Source organism: Drosophila miranda, chromosome XR, assembly GCF_003369915.1.
Source record: "Drosophila miranda strain MSH22 chromosome XR, D.miranda_PacBio2.1, whole genome shotgun sequence".
Taxonomy (NCBI): domain Eukaryota; kingdom Metazoa; phylum Arthropoda; class Insecta; order Diptera; family Drosophilidae; genus Drosophila; species Drosophila miranda.
The window spans coordinates 12,203,149-12,227,940 of NC_046674.1; the positions used below are offsets into that span (position 1 = coordinate 12,203,149).

Genomic DNA, 24,792 nt, shown 5'->3' on the forward strand with positions numbered 1-24,792 from the left:
TGGCTTGCAAAGTGTCACAGTGGCTGAGCGCCATGGCCAGTGGATGGGGATGGGGAGGGGGATGGGGTGGAGGAGGAGGAGGTGTTGGTGATGGCAGGAATGGCATTCCATTCCATGGCCATTCGGTTGAGTCGACGACTCCCACAGGCAGGAAGGAGCCCAAGGAGCCCAAGGAGCAGGAGGCAATGCAATTGGCAAACTTAAAGCGCGTTAAATTCAACTGGCTAAAACACAGGCGGGGAGAGGGGGAGAGGGGGGGGAGGGGCTACGTACTACCAGAGAGTGAAGTGCGCATAAAAAGTCAATTAAAAGAGGCGGCACTGAGGCAGTGGCAGTGGCATGAAACTCACTTGCTTTTCCAGCTGCGCTTCGGTTTTTGAGTTCTTTCTCGTTTTTTTCTCTCCTTTTTTTTTTTTTGTTGTATTTGTAGACCCAGCAGCTGCCTGAGTGTCTCCTCTATCCCCCCCTTCCCCGCCACCCCCCCGCTTGGAGCCCCTGTCTGGGTGCGTGTGTTTGGTAAGACTTTCGAGTGCATGAGGAGTGTTGGCCAGCGCTTTTAGCAGAATAAACAGTGAAAGTTGCGCAAAAAGGACACGGCCAAGACAGACCAGAGCCGAGCAGAGCAGAGCAGAGGAGCCACTGCCAGGACACAGGACACAGGAGGCGGGAGGCGGGAGGCGGGAGGCAGGACGAGGCAGTAGCCAGTGCCACTGTTCAACGCCAAGAATACAGAGAGATGGCCATAAAAATGGCTCGGGAAAAAGAGTGTGAAGCATGTTGCATGTTGCGAACGGACCTTTGAACGTGTTGAACTTTCAAATGGCTTTGCCGCTGCCACTGCCGCTGCCAGCTAATGGCATTACAGTTCACCCACTTTTAGCCCCGTTACCCCCTTTACCCCCTTTACCCCTTTGACTGTATACAAAGACAGCGCGGGGCGGGAAATGGCGAGGGGGGGAGCGTGCGAAAAAGTCGAGTGTAACTGCAACGTGTGTCCAGCAGTCTGTCTGTCGGTGTCTGTGCCACACTGCCCGAAAAGTTGAGTGGAAAGACCATGGTGGGGTGGAAGAGAAGAGGAGGTGGGGAGGATCATAGGTATTGCTTCTTCTGAAAGAGCTACAATAATGGGTTTAAATTCCGATCAAAAGATCCTCCTCTTCCATTCTTAATCCTCAAAGATTGTGGATATCCCTCTGTGGATTCTTCTGGATTCTTTGGAGGGCAAAGGGCAAACCATTCGCATGCCCTTCAACTACAGAAGATTCGCTTTGATGCCCTGTACAAATGTTCCCATAAGCGAAAGGAGACAGAGAACCAGGGACCAATAAACACTAGACAGTGCTCGTCATCCAAGAGGAGGGGAGAGCCTTGGGACTACAAAGGGATATAATTGATCCTAATTCCTAGAGAGAGAGAGGGAGATGGCAACAGAAACCTAGCAAGAGAAACCTAAAAGAACAAAGATGCATCTTATTGGAAAAGTTACAACAAAAATGTGGATTTCACAGACATTTCCCCGCCAAATTGTGGCCACAAATTTCTCTCAGTGCATATGGCTAAAGAAAGCAGGAGATTGGCGATGGGGCAGCGGCAGGGGCAGGGTTAGGGGCAGGCAAGAGTGCAATTAGAGTGACGTACGCTTTATTGATGCCCATGGCCATTTGGCATGCATTAGGACGCGGCACACACACACACACACACACACACACAGAGCTAAAGAGGCAACACTGCTTAGAAGTGGCTTTCCAAGGTAGAAAATATCAAAGTTGAAGTGCACCTACAACAAGGGACGGACGGAAGGACGGAAGGACGGAAGGGCACGGACGGACGGAAGGGCACGGACGGACTTCGTTTGGTGTCACGCAGCAGTGGTTCTAATAAATTATTTCTTATGATAATTGGGGCTCAAACGTGGGCGAATAGCAATAAAAACAAGCGAATGGATAGAAAATCGGTTTTCAAAAGTGGTGCAGAGGGGCAGGGGCAGACAGGGGCAGGGGGAAGGGGAGGGCAGGGGCAGACAGCCAGCAGCCGGTACAACAATAACTGCAATCAATTGCTGTTTGTTAGAGCGGAAATCGGTCGACATTTGGCCCCATCGTAATTACCGTTATGCCACAAGCCAACTGGAACTTATGGCCCAAAGGTAAAGGCAACCCTTCTATACGTGTGCGTGTGTGCGTGTGTGTGTGTGTGTGTGGATTTCCTAGAGTTTTCCATGCCACAAAAGACAAACAGAGGCCACCTTGCACTCTAATCGCTGCATACGGCCAGGGAAATGGCACGGAAAATGTCTTTGAAATTAAATGAAACAACATTTCCAGTTAACAATTGATGGGCCATTCCCCCACCCTCACGTTGCCTTTTTGTGGCAAAAGTCTTGCATTTTTATTATGTAATCAAGAGTGGGGGGGGTGTGGGGATTACCATTGAATTTTCTTTCATTTCAATGCAATATTTATTAAAGATTTATTCATAATGGATCCAACAGATACAGATGCAGATACAGATACAGATGCAGTTATTTGGAAACATATTTCCATATTTTTTGGGATTTATGCGGAGATTATTTTGCTAAGATTGTGCGCTGCAACGTTGCAATTAGATTTTGTTGCATTTCGAATTTAGCATTTAACACAGATTAAAACATTGGCAATCCTTTTCGTTGCTGGCAGCCTGAAGATACATATTTGCATCCTTTTTTATGTGTAAATAATTTTGAAATACTTTTCCAGACACAAAAATATGCAGTAGAGTTGTGGATGTTGCAAGAGTGCCGCTGCCACTGTAGCTACTCGTACTGTATCTCAAAGATGCATAGATACATATGTAGGTGTGCTTGTGTGTGAATGAATGGCATCATCATATGAAAGTGTACTTAATTTAACAGCCGTCATTCCTGCCCCAACCCCCACCCCACCCCTACCCACTCTCCAGAGCCAAGGGTTCTCTCTCTCTCTCTCTCTCTCTCTTTTGGGCATCTTTCTCGCTGCGTAGATGATGATTTAAAATGTGCATAATAAGCGGCGGCACTTCGGAATGGAATGAATGCTAGAATAAAACGGAAGACAGGCAAAAAAAATACAAGAAAAACAAGAGATACGCGTGCATACAGTACATATGTACATATATAGATGTATATATATGTACTGCGAAGGCCAGCTGGGGCGGGAGAGAAAGTCAGGAATACATTTGAATCACAAAACTAACAAATAAATAACACAAACAACCAGCGGGAAGACGTGTAAGACAAACAGTTCCAAAAGCAAAGGCAAAAACAGTGAAAGGGAACGGAAACGAAGCGAGACGAGACGAGCGGCAAGGGCCGCAGCTCTACATCTATAACCGATACACCGTTTCAACTCGCTACTCCCCAGCCCCCCTGGCAGAGCGAGGAAGAGAGAGAGAGGGCTATAGCTTTAATCTGGCTATAATATGGATACGAGCTGATCCGATCCAGATTCAGCTATCTGTTGGCTATGGTCCCTCTCTTGGATTCTGCGATTTGGTTCTGATTTCTGGTGGTCTTTGAGAACTAGGCTTCAAACAAGAGGGACAGACGAACGGACAAGGCTATAGCCACTCGACCATTGATGCTAATCATTCCAACAAATTAACAAATTCCAACAAATCGGGAGAATAAAGACGTCTTCGAAAAAGTAAGCCCTCCAATCTGTTTCACTCTCACAAAAGTAACACAAGAAATGTATGGGAGATTTTTGGGCTAGGAATTCTTTGGATAACCCGGCTTTTGTTGGGTTTTATTCTGAATTTTTGATATGGTGATCCTATCTTTAATAGCCACGTTATAGAGGGAAGCCCTGAAAGGAGGATTCAGCTGGGATCTCCCCGAGCTAGGAACCAATTTGAAGACGATATATTCTATATTATTTTTCACTTAGTATATTCTAAGAAATTCTAGAAATATGCTTAAATATTACCTCTTCCTAAAAAATACCCCTTGAAAAGCCATGGAGTGTTTTTGAATATTTTGGAATACCCCCCAGTGAAAGGGTATGAAAAAAAGCAGACAAATGGCAAACGGAGATCGTAGCGAGAGACAGGGAGAGACAGGGAGAGACATGGGAGGAGGTGGCAAAAGATAAAGCGGTAGCAATAGGGAAAGCGAACGGGGACGAGGACTCGCAAGAGGACTCGCAAGAGGAAGATAGATATAGTGATGGAGAAATATGCAGTGGAATGGGGTAACAAAATGAAAAGAAGATATGGCAAGAAAAACATATTCAAATTTAAAAATTCGCTGGATTTACCCCCCATTCTCCCTCTCCCTCTCCCTCTCTCTCTCTCTCTGTTACTCTTTCATTTTCTCTCGTTTGCATTTTGGGCAAAACAGTGCAAATGGCGAATGGAGGCGAATGGAGGAGACGTGCAACTTTTCACACATGCATCCTGCATCTGCATCTCTGCGCTCGTATGTCTGTGTGTGTGTATTAGTGTATTTGTGTTGGTGTGTGTGTGTGTGTGTGTGTGTGTTTGGATGTGTGCCTGCAAGCAGTGCATACATATGTATGTGTTTACAGTTAGCGGGCGCCAAACCAAGGTGTCGCCGTGCACCCAAAATCGTTTCGGCGTGAATACATTTGCCCAGCCCCCCACCACCCACCCACCACCCCCTCTCTCCACGCACTCGCATCCATAGTGACACCCCCTTCGTTACCATTTTGCGACAGTGGGGCAAAGGGGCACTTTTCCACAGAGTTTTCAATTTTTCCCTGTGCAAGCCCGTGCATGTGTGTGCGTGTGTGTGTGTGTGTGTGTGTGTGGGCATAGTACAGTAATTTAGTTAAAATATTCCAAAAGTTTGCCATAAGTATTTTTCGGCAACACGGATAAATCTATGATGAGAAAATGCGAAAATGCGAAAATGAATTCGATTTTCCGCACGTTATTTGCTTGTGGGTTGGCGGGGGGATAAATGCGGGGTTAGGGGTATTTTTTTTGTTATATAATCGGAATGCATTCATCACAAAAAATGCATTTATTTTTAGCGAAAAAACCCAAAAAAAAAAAGGGATAAATGTATTCCAAATGAAATCAAAATACTTTTGGAATTATTATAATTTTGTGGCTTTACCGAATGATATTTATATTCCCCCTAATTGTTTATGTTTTTTTTTGCAAGAAATGGGAAGATGGGAGATCATTATTTTTCGTACATTTTGGTATTAAATATTTTATTTAGGAATATATTCTGGCTTTCAAGCTTTAAATCTGCCACAGGGCACGGCGAAGGTAGCCAGTCTTGCGGTTGGTATCCATTTCCCATCGAAATTTCGTTTACATTCCATTTAATATTTAATATTTTGCACATTATATTCCATTTAATGTGCTCTTGGTATTCGCTGTTAATCCCTTCATGGCATACGATGTATTTATCCATAATATTCAATCAACCCCTGCACACTCGCCTCGCTTCTCCCTCTCCCCTTCCTTTGCCGTCACTTTCCGCTCGATTGTGCCCCACTGTGGCGCCCCACGAGGCCGGGGTCCATAGTCGGTACCTTGAAATCGTTCTGTCGCTCCGTCGTTCGCTGCAGCGAAATGTATTCGCATTTTCGCAAACGCGCTGCATTAATTACCGCAGCAGCCGCCACCCCCCGTCCTCCCCCCTCTTCTGTGTGTGTGTGTGTGTGTGTGGAGAGAGTGTATTCGCTAACACGTTTTCCCCACCCACCACCACCCACCACTCCTCCGGCAGGTGCTGGCGGCAGAATGGAGCAGAATGTTGCACGGTCAGCGCTCAGCCGCCTCACTTTGCTTGGGTTCTGGCTCTGGCTCTGCCCCTGCCCCTGCCCCTGCCTCTCGCTCTCCTTCTCGTTCCGCCTGGCAACGCTTGTGCTCGTTGGCGCTGATATGTTAAGCTGCATTTTTGGCTTACAAAAATATGGAGAACAGCCCCCCCCCCCACAAAAGGGGGGAGAGAGTGGAGAATGGAGCACCTGCACAAATCCTTTTACCTTGTTGTGGACATTTCGTGATGTATTACGTAAGTGGCGGCATTTGTGGTCTATATAAAAGAGAGTTGGAATATGCTTTTCATAATATTTTGGAATTTATTTATCAAATATAATTTTTGTTTTTTAATTTCCTTTCAATTTAAAGTGCGAATTTGTGTGAAATATTTTGGAGGAGGGATCGTTTAGGGGGTCTGTAGGTTATAGGGCATGGCACTTGGTATTTTTAAGCAAAAAATATCTGTTAATATCCCGAATAAACCTCAAGATATTGTACACCCTCGAAAGGGATTACTATCCATGCCTTAAATGGACTAAAAACCCAGAAAATAAACCTTCTTGGCATTGATATGGCAAGCAGATCTCATAAGAAGCCCTATCCCATGGATAATCTATCACTTGAGGCACTGCCGAGTCTTTGGGTCCCCACAAAATGTCGGTAAATACACCCCAAATATGACTTTTCAGGTCCTAGACTGTGAATCATCTTCAATTACTTGAGATACTCGTTTGAGACCATCGTTTCCTTTTGGATCCTTAAAGTCCCTTCGGGTTTATTGATTTGTTTTGATTTTGTGGGGGAGGGGTGGGGGGAGGGGGGGGCGATTGGGTTTGGGGACTGCTTTGCTTCCTTGCTTTTGGCTTCCTAATTGATTCTGTGGGACAGCATCAGCACTTCCTTCTGTTGTTTACCGCAATATCCGGAACTGGAGCCACACAACCTTGTCGCATGCCACACACACACACACACGCACGCACGCAGACGGGGAAGAGGGAGAGGCATGCCACAAAACTAAAAGGTTTTCGGTGCACATCGAATGCATAATCAACAAGCAGCAGCAGTGGCAGCAGGGGCAGGGGTAGGGGCAGGGGCAGTGCCAGCGGCAGGGGCAGGGGCAGCATATATTTATGGCCTCTGCCTCATACGATGGCAATATAAATCAAAAGCTTTTGCAACTCCATCCATCATCCAGGGATGCCTCTAGATGGCCCATGCTGCATGCCCCGCCCCCCCGCCCCACGCCTCTTCCTTTGTTTGCCACAATTTTCGCACGAATTAAATGCACATTTGCAGGACCCTCCTGGGCGGGGTGGGGGGGGAGGGGCCCTCCCTGTACTCCAATTACTGGGCGGCGTGGCCCCTCCTTTGGGCGGCGACATTGCACTCGGTCGCCTTTGGGGCATTGTTGTGTGTGGCTGCCACAGAGCCAAGGGTGTGTGTGTGTGTGTGTGTGTGTGTGTGTGTGGGACTCCTCAAGGATAAACGATTAAGGAAAAACCAAAGCGTGAAACTAGGCAAAAACCAAACAAAAAAGTAAAAGCCGGAAAAGCAGGTGAAGCGGCGAAAGAGAAAGAGAGAGAGAGAGAGAGAGAAAAAGCGTTGAAGTTGAAGTTGAAGCTGTCCTCAAATTGGAGGCAAATTGGAGACAGAGAAGGAGAGAGTCCTGCCAGAGAAGGAGACGGAGAAGGCATCCAAATCGGGGAAAGAGAAAGATGCAAATTGGTGAAAGGAGAGCGAGAGAGCGAGAGCGAGAGAGGAATAGAAAGGACAATCCATAAACACAGATGAAAGGCTGAGAGAGGGGAAAGCGCAGTGCGCGGCGTGGAGCGGAGTTTAGAGGAGCATCCTCTTAGGGGCACCCCCCCCCCCCCACACTCCCCCCCTCTGCCACGTTGCTGCGCTTGCGGCAAATTCAATTCAAATTTTGTAAGCATTAAAATTGTTGTTCCTCTTCCTGTTGCTGCTGTTGTTGTTGTTTTTCTTGGCTTGACTGCAGAAAAACTTGGAAAAACTTGAGGGAAAACGCGGAATAAAAGTGATTGTAAGTGCCAGGCGGGGGAGGGGAGGCGGGGAGAGGAAGCAGTGAAGCCTCCGCACAAAAGCAAGAAAATTTATGAAAAGATAAAAGACGCAGGCGTTCATTCAAAACATAACACACACACAGATACAGAGACACTCACACAGTAAAAGACAGGTAAAGGCAGAGGCAGTGGCAGAGGCAAGCGACAGGTGAGGACAAGCGCCAAAGCCAAAGCCAAAGCCAAAGCAATTTGGCGGCAGGCGCTCCCCCTCCAAAGTCGGAGTTGGACTCCCCCTCCCCTCCCCTCCCACCCGCTCGTCGCGGTTTTGGTGGCTGCCACTTGAGGCGGCATTACAGCATCCCACAACTTTTGAAGATGCTGGAAAGCGCCTCGAATGCTGCCACTGCCACTGACGCTCTGGCGACACCCAACGTGCAACTGGAGCTGGGAGCTTGGAGCTTGCAGGAAGTAGCAACAAATAGAGAGGGAAGGCCATCCGTGCGACCCACTGTCCTCCGGCCCCAAAGCTCGGCGGCCTACTGCCAAAGCGGCGGCCTCTCCTGCCGCCTGCCCATCGATGCCTTGGCTACACTCACAGAAAATACACAGTTGAAAAGCGGCAATTAATCCTCTTAAAACGGCGACCGAGAGGCGCTGCTGCATGACGATTGCGTACAATCATCCAGAAATTTATGTGATTTTAATATCAGTTTTTTCAAGTCCATAAAATATTTAAACAATACAAAAAAAATAGGGAAAAATTATGTTTTCCAATCCTTTAATGTAATATGCAAAAAAAAAGAGAAAAAAGGAAAATAAAAGTGAAAGATACTTTTTTGTTCACTTTCATTGGGGATTTTCCTGCTCATTCGCCAGCCCGTTCCTGCCACGTTGCTTGTTTGCGGCAAACACAACACAACCCGAAGCCTTCTCCTGCCCCCGCAGTCCGGCTCCAGGCCCTCCTGGACACAGGACCACAGAGCGGGAGAGCGGCAGAGCGGCGTTTGCTGAAAAGAAGTTTTTTAGCAACTCGGCAGAAAAACCAGAGGAGAGACAAAGGAAGGGGGGGCGGTGTGGAGGGCGAACACAGAAGGAGGGGAGCAGGAGAAGGAGAAGGAGGAGGAGGAGGAGGAGGAGGAGGAGAAGGCTTTGTCTGTGGCAGCACATTTTGAAAATGTCCTCTCTCTCTCTCTCAGCCCTGGACTCGGTGTGTTGCCTAATGTTGTGTGCATGCCCCCCCCCCCTCCCCCACACCCCCACACCCCTCTCTCCTTCGTACACTCCGTGATGGCATTGTTTGAGGGGGTGTGAGGAAGGGGGATGGCAATAAAAACACGCAACAAAAGCTGAAAGCTGCAACACACAAAACATTTAATCACACTTTGCAAAACTAGTTGAAAATGCAAGCTGGCAACACACTCCACCTCCACCTCCACCCCCTCTCTGACACTCCCGCCCCAGCCCTTAACTGGAGCTCTGTTCGTGCCCCCCCCCCCCCCCATCGTGTCGTTCTTTGTGTTCTGCGGGAAAGAGAGAGGGGGAGGGGGAGAGGGGAGCGTGAGGGGGGAAGCGCTGTGGGACCAATTGGCAAATTAACTTTCAATTCAATTCAATGGCAACATTTGAAGGATACATTAACACCTGCCCCACAGAGCAATTGAGCAAGAATTGAATGGAAACCGAAGCCACACACAAAGATCGAAGGACCAAAGAGAGAAGGAGCGATAGGGCACTGCCACGCCTCCGCTGCCCCGCACCCTTTCCGCTTTCCGCAGCATTCATTGACGGCCCAGCGAGGGGACTCCCTCTAGTCATTTGATTTGGCTTCTCCTCTCAACCTGATGACTCTTTCTCTATCTGTAACTGTATCTCTATCTGTAACTGTATCTGCAGCTGTATCTGTATCTGCAGCTGTCTGTGGCTACTCGTGGGATGCAATCGAAAAGGTTAATCGAGTCAAATTTGCAACGATAGTTAACCTCTTCAACTCCGTGGCGTATCCCGTATCCCGCATCCGGTATCCTTAGTATTCCGATTTCTATGACTCCTTTGTTGTTCTGCTCCTCTGGGGTCATGTGTGTGTCTGCCAGATACAAGCTTATGCGTAAAGGTCACTTCTATGCGTATCTACGTATCTTTGTATCTTGCGGATTACAAATTGAATTAGTTTCGTTGAATTGTGTGCGTTTTTCAATGGAATCTAAGTTCAGAGTAGCTCGGAGATTAATTTTAAATAAATTCAATAGCTTAAAGGAAAGCCTCTTTAAAGATAAGAAAGATGTACCCTTTTTAGGGGAATCTGATGGATTCACTTCGTAAGATCGTATGAAAAATCATCAATAGAGTGTGGAGGGTGCCCTGAAAGATTACCTTTTGCACATTCTTTAAATAGGGGGAAAATCCCACATTTCTCTGACCAAAACATTTAAAAACATTTCATTTTCAGGAGATTTCATCGCATAGAATAAAGTTTTGAACAAAAATATATTGTATGTACTCGTAAGTATAGCCCAAAGAAGAAATGAGCGCCTGAAAGTGCATTAAAAGATGAAAATAAGCCCATTTTCAGGTACATTGTATATACAATACGGCATTTTTTGTGCCTTTAAAAACGTGTCCTGGAAACCACAAGCTTTCTTGCTATATTAACAATGAATCAATCTATGCAAAAAAAATTATTTCATATAAATCGGTAAGTTGGTTAAAGAGATATGTATAGCGGTTTGACTTTTGAAAATTGTTGTGCCTATTCAGTTGAGCGGCACTGTATTGGTCTGGGGCTAATAAATGGTACATAAACTAGAAGAAAACAAAATCAAACGCAGGATAGTAGAGTACCCGTCCCTGGATGGTCCGCAACCGCAACGCGCTTTCTTTTCGGGTCTCAAGACAACCGCAAACTTCGTTCTTCACTCTTTCTCATCAAACAAGGCGTCAAAGCGCTCTCAGTTGAGCTGAGCTTAGAATAAGAGTCGAAAAGAGAGTCGTAGCTTGAATTTGGTTATTCCCTACCTGCACATGGAAGCGCTGAAAACGAGAGTCGTGGCCCCGGACCGAGTTCGGCTTTTCGCTGACGAAACGAGCAGGATCGGACATGTTCGACAGAGAGAGAGGCAACGAACTTTCTCTCAATGCAAGCATCGCAGCGGCTCGGCATCGAAAATGAGCCTCGCGCTTTGTTGTTGTTGTTATTGTTGCTGAGCGAGCACTGGAGCGACGCAATTGTGAGAGCATTTGTTGTGCCGTGAGAGCGAAGCAAAGCCTCGCAGATCAAACGAAGATCAAGATAAGACAACAGACCAAATGCAAGAGTCGAAAAGAGAGTCGTAGCCTGAATTTTGTTGTTCCCTCCCTGCACATGGAAGCGCTGAAAGCGAGGGTCGTGGCCCAGACTGAGTTCAGCTTTTCGCAGACGAAACATCGGCCATCGGAGGCCGAGCGTCGCTCTTTGTTGTTGTTGTTGCTGAGCGAGCACTGGAGCGACGCAATTGTGAGAGCATTTGTTGTGCCGTGAGAGCGAAGCAAAGCCTCGCAGATCAAACGAAGATCAAGAGATAAGACAAATGCAAGCGGAGGAAAACACACAGCAAGGGTGTCCACCTCTGACATATGTATGTGTGTATGTGTGTATATATATATTTATCTTCCATTTTCGCTTGTTCTTTAGCTTTGAATAATTGTAGATTAAATCGTATTCCATTATTTATTTGCCCCGAAACAACAAAAAAACTATATTTCATAAATCCTCGAATAGTTTTCCCCTCCAACAGGCGGATATCTGCAACCATCGACAGCAATTTCCGTATGTACATGCGAATACTATATATAGTATATACTGATTGTTCCTGCACTGCCAACGCTCATATCCTGGAACCCTCTGCCGGCAGAAGCTTATCAGAAGCCTCTGCGATAGGCCCTAAATCAATTTCTGCCTCGCTGGCCCCATTAAACCCCCCCCGCCGCAGACCGCAGTCCCTGGACCCAGCTCCCTGGATGGCATATCCTTCCACCTTCCACCTTCCGCCTTTTATGCAATGTCACACAGCAGCATCAGGCAGTGGAGAAAAGATAAAGCCAAGCCAAAATCCAGAACAAAATCCACACATCAGACAACAATTTCCCGGTCGGCACTTAAGCCGTTCTGCCAGGATGTATCCGTATCCAAGGACAGAGAAAAAAGCGAATGAATAATTGCCAATATGCCACAAATTATTTCAAATGAAATGTGAGGTCCCCCCAAAGAGAGAGACCACGAAACGAGCTCGTAAAATATGTATTTATGATTTATAAGAGCCAGAGAGACACACACACACACACACACACACACACACACACACCGCACACCGCACAGAAGAAAAAAACACGTAAAAATATTATACAAGGCTGCCGCCTCCTGGCGTCGTAGATAAAAGTTTGACAGGAATTGGGAGGCGTGGCTGGGTTTGTTTTTTTGTTTTTTTTTTTGGTGGGCGTCATTGCAATGCAATCCACAAAGAGAGAGGGGGATAGGGGGATAGGGGGAGGGACTGCTCTTTGTAGCAGTCAAAAAACTTGGCACCGCCAAATGAGATAGATCTGACATGGACGGAGGCCAAGCAGCAGCAGCAGGAGAGCCACTTAAGCAGCCCCAGTCACAGTCCGTGCCCCACTGATCCGCCGGAGTAGATTGCCAACGTCTACGGCTGCAACGTTGCACACACAAAGGTGGCGGATAGACACACAAAAAACGCCAGTAAGTAATGAGCCGGTGCGGGTGGATGCTGGACCATGGAGATACCCTAGACACGAGGCACCTGCGAGTATGTTGCATCTTTCTGCCCCGAAAGTCAGAGACTCCTTTTGGGTTGCCCACTTCCGTGGCAGGGTATCCATAAGTTTTGCTAGAATTGCCTGCGTTTGCGTTTCCGTTTCGGAGGTACGACCGAAGGCAATGTTTGTGGCACACAAAAAAGGAACTTGAAAGGCAGCCAAAGATGCAGCGACACAGACAGAGAGGCAGAAAAGGAGAAAGGGCCGGCGGCGGTAGAGAGTCGTAGCAAATAAAAAGAAAAGGCATTTGCAATAATAATAAGTTGTTTACGGCGCGTGAGGTTGCATCAAAACAAGCGCTGACATTTAGGGGCGGACACGAACACGTCGGATACGGACAGGGACAGGGACACGGACACGCGGATGCGGACACGGACACGGACACATGGACTCCTAGGAGTCTCTGGACAGGGTGCATGTCCCTTCGGTCTCCCCTTGGGTTTCTGGGTTTTCTTTTTTTGCATTCGTAGGCAGCGCATTTCCTGCCAATAATCCCCCCCCACCATCCATCGTCTCGCATTGTCACAGTGGCGCCAGCTGTCGTGGCTTTTCTGCAACGTTGCAAAAAGCTTGACGCCATTTTTATGAATGAAAAGCCCTGGGCATCAAGCAGAGCTTTAAGAGCTGCCGTTAAGAGAGCGGCCACAAAAAGAGCGCGCCAGCAAAGAGAGCGCCAGAGAGCGGCGGAGAGTGCAAGAGCGAAGGAGCGAGAGAGAGCATGGGCAGAAAGCTTGAGCGGCTTTCGGGGCAGCAGCTGACTCCAGCGGCAGGCGGCAGGCAGCAGGCGGCAGGCAGCAGCAGCATGTGGCACACGTTCGCCGCCCCGTTTGGGCCCGTGTGTCAGTCACGTGCCAGTGCGACCCCAAACAGGACCTCTGCCGCCCACCGCCCCCTCCCGCCCAACAGGACACACAGGGCGTGGGGCCCTCCCCCCGCCGAGTCGTGATTTGTGCAACTTCGTTGCAACTTCGGGAACGTAAACGTGTTGCAGTTGCACGTTACACGTTACAGTTGCAGTTGTTGTTGTTGCTGCTGTTGCTGTTGCAGTTGCAATTGGCGGGGTCATGCAACTTTAATATGTAAACAACACCGTTGTCTCCGCCACCTTGCCACCTTGCCACCCAGCCCGTACCCCAACTCCCGCCTGCTGTCTGGCTGTCTGAGAGAGTGCTTACCGAGCAAGGGGCATGTGGCACGGGGCATGTGGCATGGGGCATGTGTGGGTACCGGAAGCAGACATGTTGTGACACTCTTTGACTTGACCTCGCCTCGCCCCCAAAGCTCGAGACACGACGACCCCGAGACGATGGGCCACACTGCGAATAAGGAATCATGAGGCACGCATGTCAATCGGAGGTACCCCTCCTGACCCCCTGCCCCCCCCTGCCCCCCGCCACCAAAAGCCAGCTGACATAACAACAACAACAGCAAGCAGCCACAACCCGAAACACACACAATTTTCGGTTATGCAAACGAGCTACAAAAATTTGTGTGTGACCCAGTTTAAGGCCAGAAACCAGAGGAGGAAAACGAGGTGGGAAATCCCACAGAAAGAGACAGAGAGAGGGGGGGAGAGGGGGGAGAGTGGGGTCACAGTTGCAGGCACCGGCACCCGACAACGACAACGACAACGACAACGGCCACGACACCGGGTTGCAGTGCCCCGAGACAGCAACGAAGACAGAGACGGAGTTACGTGGCAGGTCCTGTGGCCGATTGTGGGCGGGCTTTTTGGCTAGACGAAGGCTCAGCTACAGACACACACACACAGACAGAGACACACAGTTGCATGCATGTCTGCGAGTGGCACAAAAACGAAGGAAGACACGTAGCGCACAAATTTCGTAATAACTTAATCGATGTCGACTCTCGGGGAAGCCTCTCCAGAATTGTTAGTATCTTTTGTCCGGAATGATACTCTTTTTCCCCGGGCAGGGCATAGCCCTTATTCGAGGGGGGGGGGGGACAGAAGATAGAAGATACCAGCAGAAGGGGGTACGAAGGTAAGCCAAAGAGAACTGATGGAAAAACGGGTTGTGTGGCCTGAGATTAGAGATCATCTGAAACATTGTACTGCCTTTGATAGCATTATTTCCATAAGAATTCCCTGAATTGGCCTCGAAGGAAGTCCCTAAAAAGAAATTTATGCACAATCTGCCAGGGAAGACCCCTCAAGAACTGAGGGGTTCGGGAGTAAGGAATTTCAGAGATCCCTGATCCTTGGAAGGTCATCGTAGGCCAGATCATAGGAGAATCGAAGCCCCCAACTTTCATTGAGGGTATCCAATGAATCGCTTAAAACTTCCCTCCGTCCCGCCGTCCCTCTTCCCCTCGATTTTCCGTTTTTTTCTTGTGTGAGAGAAGAGAGAGAGAAGCCTCTCTGCGGTGTTTTTGGGGCAGGAGCAGGAAGTTGGCAATATATTTGACTGCTCGGCAAACGGAAGGCGCAGGCTAAGGCCTTTAACAATGGTGCTGTGTGGCATGCAGCAGCGGCGGCAGCGGCAGCATAGAGCCCGCGTCGGTTAACAATCGTCGAGGAAAATGTCACTTAGCTGGCAGAGGAAAAGCCAAAGGAAAAGCCAAAAGGAAAAGCGCAGGAGACCAACGAGCTGGAAACAATGAAAGCCAAAAGTTGTCGCTCCTTTGCTCCTGCGGTTGGTTTTTCGGGTGTGAAAAAAAGACCTGATGGATGGATGGATGGATGCAAGAAAGTTCTAATGAGAATGGAAGGTGGAACGTGAGGGGGGTCGGGGGGGGTGCCTGCTTATTGAACGTGGAATATATGTATTTACCTTTGGGGTGCTTTTGGTGTTGGAAATTGCCTTCCGAACGCAAAAACAATCTTATCTCTGGGCAGTGGACTCTTGCCCCGGCCCACCCCCCACCTCCCCTCTCCCAAGCCAATGAAGCCCCAAAACTCAACCTCAAAGATGGGCAAAACGAAGAGGAAAACTTGTAGCCACCAAATCATGGCAGTTGTGCAAAGAAAGCCGCCAAGGAAAAACCACCACACACACACAGTAGAGTAGAGCCAATATTTGGTGGGCGGGAGGAGGAGGAGGAGGAGGAGGTGGTGGTGCAGCAGCTGCAGCACCAGCAAGCAAGCAAGTCCTGCAATTGAAATGGAGGCCCAAAAGACACCGAAAGGCAAGGCCCGAACAACAAACACATAAAGTCGATAACCCCCGGCTTTCACTCTGTGCGAGGGGGGTGGGGGGGGAGGAGGAGTACAGTGCTGGCCCCAATGTGTGCTTGTGACGTCAGAGGAGGAGCAGCAGCAGGAGGACTCCGTAGCGTGGTAGACCTTAGGAGCAGTGCCACTAGCAGCTCTGGTGACTCTATTGTGCCTCCCCCCCCCGACCCCCCCTACCCCGCTACCCCCTCTCCACTGCCCGTCTCGACTGCATATTTGTTCGTCTGCTTCCCCGTCTTTTTTTTCAGACCGAACCCAGAACTTGCAACTTATGACTTCCCGAGCCGACAAAAACCCCACCCTGCCCACCCCCCTCAGCCCCCCCGTGCCGCGGCCTCATACGCCCCCTTACAAGTTTTTGGTGTTGACATTCACAGCGCTCATTAAATGTTCTCCTTCGTATCGCTTCACTTTGGCGACCAAAAGTTTCCTTCTCTTAAAACTTGCCACACGGCCCCAGAGGTGTCTCATCTTCTCTCCCCTCATCTCCTCTCATCTCCTCTAAGCTCCTCTCCTCTCCGCTCATCTCTCTGTAATAAGTGGATATTTTCCACCACAAAAATTGAAAATCTGAAGAGGAAGCGACGCCAAGCGACGGCCCGGGAGGAGTGTTTGTTAAGGGAGTGTCCATCCAATGTTTCTCCCCCCTTAAAGTCTCTTTTTTAAAGGGGGGGTGTATCTTAATTAACATATCTATGGAATAACCCTTTCAAAACCGTTTCAAAACTGTCTCTAGAGGCGCACAAGAGGCTCTTTTCAAGTTGCAACCAACTCTTGGTGTTTCGAAATGGAAATGGGGCATAACCGGCTCAAAACCGTTTCAAAACCGTCTCAAAACCGTTTCAAAACTGGCTCCAAAAGTCTCACATGAGGCTCTTGATGTTTCGAAAGGTATAAAGGGTAAAACCTTGCCCCAAAGACTCTTTCGATATGCGGCTGAGTAGCTATGAGGCAGAACCGATTCGTAAGGCACCAACTCCTGGTTGGGCTTGAAATCAAGGCCGTGACTTGCCTGTGGATATTCCTGGTTGATTTCGGGTCTCCTTGAACGATCTTTGGGGTCAATCCAGGGAGAGAATCCCTCCCCCTTGCCAGCACTCTGCCGCCCACATCCCTGGTTTCGTTCAACGATCCCTGTATTCCATGCCCCCTCGCCCCCTCCCCTCGTCGTAATAACAGTAATAATAATAGTAGTAGTAATAGTTTGTTGTTATTGCATAATTTTAATGTGTCGTCCTTAATTTAAATGCTTCCGCTGCACACGGACGAAACGGAACGAAACGAGACGAGACCAGACGAGAGAGCGAGGCAGCACGGGGCACGAGCAAATCCTTGGCAACGTCACGACATGGCCTCGTCTTCTATCTACCTCAAAACGTGGCATCGTGGCATCGTGGCAACGTGGCACCGTGGCACGGGGCACCCATCCTCTGCCTCGCTTTCTGCATTGTCGTGTTCCGTTTTTGGCTGCCAAAAAATTGTCTATTAGTTTGGGGCCAGGATGAACATTCCATAATAATGGCATATGACAAGCGCCACATGCGGCAGCAAGACACCAGGGCGCGAGGGGCGAGGGGGGTAGGGGGGAGGGGAGGGAGGGCTGATGCTTATTAATTTAAAATTTACGTAGAATGCATTTAGGCGTCGGCTGGAGGGCCCCCCCCTTTCGCCATGATTCCCCAGAGCCTCCTGCTGCCTCCTGTTGCCTCCTGCCACGCGTTCCAATCTCCAGTTCATGCCCCAAAGGCAACACGACATTTTGATACTTCGTACAAGTTAATTAATTGTTGAGGCAGGAGGCAGGAGGTGGGAGGAGGGAGGCACGAGTGGGGAGGCGCCTCCCCCCCTGCCACCCCATACACACTATAAATGTATATTCCAGTGTCACTTGTGTAAATATTCAACAGAGACACGCCCCCCCGCCTCCGCCCCCACCCCCGCACTCGCTCTCTGCGCCCCCACGGATAGAGAAGACGTGTCTCCGGCTAGGAGGAGGCCAAAGGCGCAAAAACACTGTTGAAAAACGAGCCACAGTCTGTGGCATGTGTGAACTTTTTAACCAAACTCGTGCCAAAGTCAACACAAAACGAGTCACAAACGAGAGAAGCAGCAGAACAGGACACTGGCTAAGACGGGGGCCAAGACAGGGGCAGGGGCAGGGGCAGGGGCAACACTAGATGGGAGGCAGGACAAGCCATTGGCCAACTGGCAGGACATTAAATGCAATGCAAAAAGTGTAGCCGGAGCCGAAGAGAGGGGGGTGTGGATGGCGGGGCGGGGGCATTCTATCAAAGCCAAGATGCGATGTGGCCACAGAGCCTCAGGGATAATCACATTCAAAAGAATATGAAGCGTCCGCCTGCTGCCACAACAGCGCCAAAGATAGCAGCCCATGGGGGGGGGGGGGGGGGGGCGCCAGGGGAGGGGCCAAGGGAATGCCGGCGACTGCCAAGCGAAACAGGAAATGTTGCACGGACAAATTCAATGCTAAGAAGCAGGGGAAAAACCACTGAACTTTGACTGATGGACGCACCCAGAGAGTGCGAAAGGGAGGGGGAGAGAGTGCGAAAGGGAGGGGGGAGGGGGGGGGAGAGTGGGGCAGCCATTCCCCCGCCTGGATGGATGGGTTTTTAAGGACTTGGCCCTAACCATCCGGCACTTATTTTATTGACAATTTTATTTTCTCTTCCTTGATTCCCCCCCCCCTCCTCCCCCCCTCCCCCTCCTTCTCTCCGTGTGTTTTTTTTTCCCTGCCAGCTTTTCAATTTCGACGGCTGCTTGCGGCAATTTGTTGTTAACTGCCTCTTGAGCTCTCTCTCCCTCTCTCTCTTTCTCGCTGTCTCTCTCTCGCATAAATTAATCAGGAAATCGAACGAAGCAGCGACTAGGCCCCTGCCTGCCCGTCTGCCCGTCCGCGCATCCCGTGGTTGCCGCCCACCTGGGCGTTATTTTTCCTAAAAAATTTGACAACTTTTTAGTTCGATTTTAAATATAGACCCCGCAGAGTAGAGCGCACTAGAATATTTTGTCATCATCGTTTGTTTCCTGATTGAATCCGGCTCCCATGAGTGGGCCGGAGTGCCGGATTGCCGGAATGCCGGAGTACAGGAATGCCGGAAGCTTTAGCCCGGGCTAATTGAAATGGGGATTGGCAATCGAAACTTTGTTTAGAGTGCGTCGACTATCGATTCAGTTAGAGCTTCAAATTGGGTTCCGTTCATAACCGGTTCGACAAAAACATTCGTGCTGTTCCCCCCCCCCCCCCCCTTGGGTCCCCCCGGGCTTAACCGATTCCAAACCGTTCCACAACCGCTTGGTAATCGAAGGAAGAAATCTAAGCCGAATCGAAAGAAATCTGTTTAAAAAACGAATCGTTTCACATTTCAACGCGGGTTTTGGCCCCTTTGTGGGTTTTTTTTTGGCAGTAACTTTTTCGAAAATCTTTTCAAACAAGTTTTATAAGTTTCAAAGCCCAATTTCTGCTTTTAATGGTAAAAAAAAAACCTCGTTAAAATATTGAAAAATATAACAAAATCTGCTTTCTATTTTTTTCTTCTTCTTTTTTTCCGGTTCTGCTGGATAAATATCCCTAACCGGTTCGTAACCGTTTAGAAGACCTAATTCTTCCTTTTATTGTCAAAAAAGCACACCCATACAAACCCATAAAATATTGAAAAATATATCAAAATCTGCCTTCTATGGTTTTTTGTATGTTTTGCTGGATAAATATCCTAGTTCTGCGTTTTACTGGCAAAAAAAACACCCACAAAACGCCGCAACCGATTCTTTAAAATATGGGAAAACCTATAAAAATCCGCCTTCTGGTGTTCGTTTTACCGGTTCTACTTGATAAATATCCCTAACTGATTCGTAAGCGTTTCAAAACCAAAGTTCTGCCTTTTACTGGCAAAAAAAACCAACATAAAATATTGAAAAATTGATCAAAATCGGCCTTCAATGGTTTTTTGTATGTTTTGCTGGATAAATATCCCTAACCGGTTCGTAAGTCCTAGTTCTGCCTTTTATTGTCAAAAAATACACCAATACACGTCTTAAACGATTCTTTGAACTTTAAAATATTGAAAAACCTATAAAAATCCGCATTCTGTGGTTTTCTTTTTATCCATAACCGATTCGTAACCGTTTTCAAGCCCTAGTTCTTCTTTTTATTGTCAAAAAAACACCTTTACATGCCACAAACAATTCTCTAAAATATTGAAAAACCCATACAAATCCGCCCTCTGTGGTTTTTTGTCTTTTCTCCTTAATAAATATCCCTAACCGTTTCGCAAACGTTTCCTTAAACGCCTGAAACATGCCCTTAACAGAGCTTTTTCTTGTGGCTCGCTGCCGAAGCCCTTTCCAGCGGCGTCTCGAAATGCACACGACTCCCAGCCGCAGGATCAGGGGCTTTGTTTGCAGGGCGCAAGCTTTAGAACATCTCTTTTCAGGACATCATCTATTGACTTTACCTGGACAATTTCGGCGGCGTCAAAGGGCAAAGATTGAGGAGGAGAAGGGCAGAAGGGCAGAAGGGGAAGTGGGGGGGGGAGGGGTGTTCGTATAAGCCCCAGATATGCACACAGTCATAATGCCAGATGCAAACAAAGAGCAGAGGCTAGAGAGTTCCTTGAAGGCTTCATTTTCATTTGCATGACAGAAAAAAAACACAAAAAAAAACAACAGTAAAAACAGTTGGTAATAATAATAAAAGGCGAGTGGGCCGCAAATGCATATTTATTTGCCCAAAGTATTCCGTATGGCGGTACGGGCGTTAAGGCCGTATCCGTATCTCGGATTCCACTCTCCATTCTGCACCGAACGATGGATTGGATGGATGTGCATGGATATGTGTGCATAGATTTCCACCGTTTCGTTAGCTCCTTTTTATTTGGTTATTTGTTGCATGAGTAATGGGGCATCTCCTCCTCCTCCGCTGCTGCTGCCGCTGCTGCCGATGCAAATGTACTGCGGATACAGATACAAAGAGTATCTGTATCTTTAGTGCATATATAAATAGTATTTCAGTTGAACGCACATCCAAAATAGCAAAAGCAAAGCATGGAGGGTGGGGAAGGGGTGTGAGGGGGGGCCAGGGGCACCCGTTTCGTATTGTATTTCGAAAAATGTTGTTAAAATTGACACAAAATCAGAGACGAGCAGAAGGAGGAGTCGCCTCCGTTGAGACAAAGGCCCCAGCCCCAGCCCCAGCCCCGAGCGGCCTTTCATTCACTGAATCTCTGGCTGTGTGAATGGGCCAGAGAGAGAGAGAGAGAGGGAGTGAGCGAATCCGCAAATCCGTAGCCCCAAAAGTCGGAGACTGAACCGAGTGTTTCCCGGCGATAGCAGCGCAAAATACATTTCATTTCGTCAATGCGCATACAATTACTTCCAGCAAACTGCTTGCAAAATTAAAATTAAATTACGAGCCAGATATTCACCTCCAAGACAGAAGGGGGGAGGAGCGAGGGGGTGGTGGGCAAAAGTTCATTAAGTTATAGATGACGTGACGTGGTAGTTGACACGAAAAACGACCCGAGAATGGGGCACCACAAAGGCTCGATGGAGGGGTGGCGGGGTGGGTTGCCTGAGAGGAGGGGTGGGTTGCCTGGGTGGCACCTAAGAACATCATTAAGTAGCTGCAAGACAATCGTGCCAATCATTAAAAATCTTTGGGCCACAAGCTAAAGTCAAACGCTTTTGTGAGTGGCTGAAGCCGAGGCCGAGACGGAGGCCGAGACGGAGGCTGCAATGCGGATGCTTTTCGCTCAGATCTTCTGCAGCTATCAACACGTTCCACAGACTCTGCCACTGGTGCCACTGTTGCCGTCGTCGACCTGTCTAAAGCAGCCTCTAACTATGCTGTTAGACCCCACCCCCCACCCCCCCCATGCGCATGTTTATAGACGCCCTAGATTAGGTCTTTGTCAGCAAATTTCGAGTGTGTACTGTAGCGGAGGAGAGGCATATGCCATATGCCACATGCCACATGCCTCGTGTGTGTGTGTGCGTGTGTGTGGGTGTGTGGGTGTGCTCGAGTGGCGATAGCTGCGAAAAATCCAAAGCATAAGCTTTTGGCGCGAGTGGAAGCAGCCCACTTGAGGCACAGTGCAGCCCAGCCCAGCCCAGCCCAGCCCGACTGTTCCGGCCTGCCTCCAGTGGCTTCAGTGGCTTCGGTGGCAGCCCAGGACGCCAGCGAGAGACTTGGCCTGGCCCAGAGGTAAGAGGCAGCAGGCAGGAGGCAGGCGGCAGGAGGCAGGAGGCACAACAACTGCAGTGCCCGCCAGCCAGCGGTGGCGAAACGAAATCAAGAGACAAGACACAGCAGGCCATCGCTGAGGGCTGAAGGCTCGGACTTTCGGGTTCTTTGAGCCCCAAATGGCGGCTAATTGAATTGTTTTTGGGCCTGGCTGGACTGCTGGACTGCTGGCCTTCTGGACTGCTAAACAACAACAGCATAAATTTACATGCTCGGAAAGGTATTCGAGGGTTTTCTGCTGATTCGGATACAACCGATTCGTAGCCGATTCAAAGCCGATTCATTCAAAGCCCATTCATAGCCGATTCAGAGCCGATTCACAGCCGATTCATCACCGATTCATAACCGATTCATCACCGATTCATAGCCGATTCATTCATAAGATTCATAGCTGATTCATAGGCGATTCATAATCGATTCAAAGCCGATTCATAGCCGATTCGTAACCGATTCATAGCCGATTCACAACCGATTCATAACCGATTCATAGCCCGTTCATAGTCGATTCATTAGTTCTTTAAATTCGAGTCCAAGGAGACAATATTCTGGCAGCAAAGGCCAGTATTTATGAGATATTTTAGTAGTTTTGCCTTAACCGGCTCATAGCCGATTCATTAAACGTTTACTATGGCCAAAGGAAACCATATTCTGCCAGTAAAGATCACCTTAAGGACTTAATATATCCAAAAACCTAACCAATTCAAGCCTGATTCGTGAAAGGTATATTTGAATCAAAGAAAACAATATTCAGATACAAAAAAAAACCTTTTAAGAACAGTTTTAGTTGATTTTTAGACGCAGGAAACCAAACCCAAGAAACCCCCCTGAAAAAAGAAAACAGGAAAACAGGGAAAAAAACGTATTATAGGCGCTACTCAACCGATATCTATAGCGATTTCTACCTATACTATACGATATGGCCACAATCCGAACTCCTGCCTGGCATTCGTGGCACAGTAGGCCCTCGATTTGAGGGGTCAATCAACTGCATTGTCTGGCATTTTTTGGGGTCATTATTTAAATTGGCGATTGATAACCGATGCGGTTCAACCCCTGGCACGTGCCACTCATTGACCCCGCCTGGAATTGCCCTTCCCTTCCCTTCCCTTACCCTCCGATTCGATTCGATTCGATGCCATTGCAATTGACTTCTTGGCCATGTCTCGAAGGAGTCTCTTCCGCCAGAAAGAGACAATTTTTTACGCCCATCGTTTGCGGGTTTTCCCGCGGGGCGGCGGGTAGGTGTGGTGTGGGGGGGGCTAATTTACCAGGCAGCTCCATTGGGAGGGGAGGGACCAAAAAGGCGGCTGCCAAGAGCGAAAATAAAAATTAAAAAAGATATAAGACACACAGACAAACACACACACACACACACACGTCCGAAAAATGGCCAAAAGATAACAAAAGAGAGAGAGAGAGGCAAAAACACACTAAACTCGGCAAAGGGTAGAAGGGGATAGGGGGTAGGGGACTGGGGAAGGGGCAAGGGGGGGGCATTGAAGAAGCCATTTGAAAATTTGAAAATTTTTTGGCACAGGTACAGGAAAAACCTACACCCCTTTCTGCCCCAGCCCCTGCTTCAGACCCTGCCCCTGCCCCAGCCCCAGCCCCTGCCCCACTCCTACAAAAAAACAAAAAAAAACAAAACTGAGAAAAAGAGACAAACCCAAAGACCGCATTGACTCTTCAACTATTGCTGCCGCATTTGTGCGATTGTATGGGTACGTATCTGTATCTGTATCTGTATCTGTGCTCGTGTATCTGTAGATATGCGCTATAGGTTATAATATGTTAGCGTAATGCCCCGGACGGAGCGACGGAGCGACGGAACGACGCGAGTGGCACACGGCTCTGCCGATGATGGGCGGAGCCAACAAATTCGCTAAACAAAAAACAAGCGCGCTCGACCCCAACGCCAGCAGCAGCAGCAGCAACAACACAAAGCGTGTGTATCTATGTATCTGTGTGTATCTGTGTATCTGTGTGTGTGCACTGCAGATGTGTGTTGGCGGCGGCGGCTCTAAGGGCTCCCAAAAGGCAAGCGCATCTTGCCAGACGACTGTTGCAATCCCTACTGCCTCCCTGTGTGTGGGGTTTCCCCCCCCACCACCCCCCTTGGCTTGTTTGTATCTTTTTCTGTCGGAGTGCCATCCAAAAATTTGGTTAATATGAATGCTCGGAAGCTGTGGCTGGATCTGCCTTTTGATTAGTCTAATGAAACTATGCGGCAGAGGGAAACCATCCCACCCCATCCCCCTCCCCCATCTGCATCTGCATCTCTCCGTTCTCTGTGTATCTTTGCATCTTCCAGGCCTCCACAATTGAAAAAAAGGGAGCAAATCTCAAGCATTTCATCAATTACAATTTCAATTTAAAGGCAAGCCCCCCTCCACCCACCCCCTCTCCTTGTGTATCTCCATGTTCTCCCGCTTCTACTTCTCTATTGATTCATTGTTTTCTCAATGAGAAAACAAGAAAACGAAACCAATGAAAACGGGAATCAATTCGTCTCGTTTTTATGGCAATTCAAATTGAGATACAAAATTCAGTTAGATACACAGCAAATAGATACGTTCCCCCCCCCCCCCCGCCCCCGGCGGGAGAGATGTGTAGACTTTCGACTGTGGAAAACCTTGAGAAGGTGCCGTGTTTATTCGTGTTTATTCGTGTTTATTCGTGTTTATTCGTGTTTATTCGTGTTTATTCGTGTTTATTCGTGTTTATTCGTGTTTATTCCCTCCTCTGAAAGAGCT

At 48.4% G+C, this 24,792-nt stretch overlaps 1 protein-coding gene across 6 annotated transcripts in view; it reads right to left on the bottom strand.

The window, feature by feature from the left end:
* Positions 1-24,792, bottom strand: part of LOC108152147 (RNA-binding protein Musashi homolog Rbp6) — a 190,252-nt gene that overhangs the window by 148,155 nt on the left and 17,305 nt on the right. The gene's annotated exons all lie outside the window — the stretch shown is intronic.